We start from the raw sequence: 642 nt of genomic DNA on the forward strand, positions 1-642 counted from the left end.
AGCTCGATATTTTATTTACAAAAAAAGTTCTTAGGTTCAAAAAAACATTCAGTGAACTGAAAAACTGTAGTCGGTAATATAGGTATTTAGCTGTGTCACATGTCCTTAAGGCCATTAACGTGCCAAAATTCAAATATCTGAAAGAAATAGTTTTTCTATGATTTTAAGAATCGAAATATAAAAACTGATGTAATTTCAAATGAAAAATATTATTTTTTATGAAAAATGTTAAAATTCACAATAAAAAAAAACATTAATTTTAACAATATTTTTAGCAATTGAAATTTTTCTGACCGTTCCTTCTGATCAATTTTTGAAGAATGATTGCATTTTAATGAATGGCGGCTTATTTATTCCGGAAAAACATTCTCTAAACTCTGTTTCCAATTTTTAAATTAAATTTTTCTATGGCTGAAATCGTTAGAACAATTTTTTTAGGAGAAAAAAATTTATTAAACAAATAATTATATTTCAAGATTATTTAGTTATTATTAAAATTGGAAACAGTAGAATTGTAGACATCTTTTTTAGGGAAAAACGGTAATTTATTAAAATGCAATTATCTTTAAAAAATAGGAAAGAAGCGACTGTCAGAAAAAGTTCTATTGGAAACAACATGGTTAATATTATTTTTTTTCTTGT

This window comes from Belonocnema kinseyi, chromosome 8 (genome assembly GCF_010883055.1).
Source record: "Belonocnema kinseyi isolate 2016_QV_RU_SX_M_011 chromosome 8, B_treatae_v1, whole genome shotgun sequence".
In the NCBI taxonomy this organism is placed as follows: domain Eukaryota; kingdom Metazoa; phylum Arthropoda; class Insecta; order Hymenoptera; family Cynipidae; genus Belonocnema; species Belonocnema kinseyi.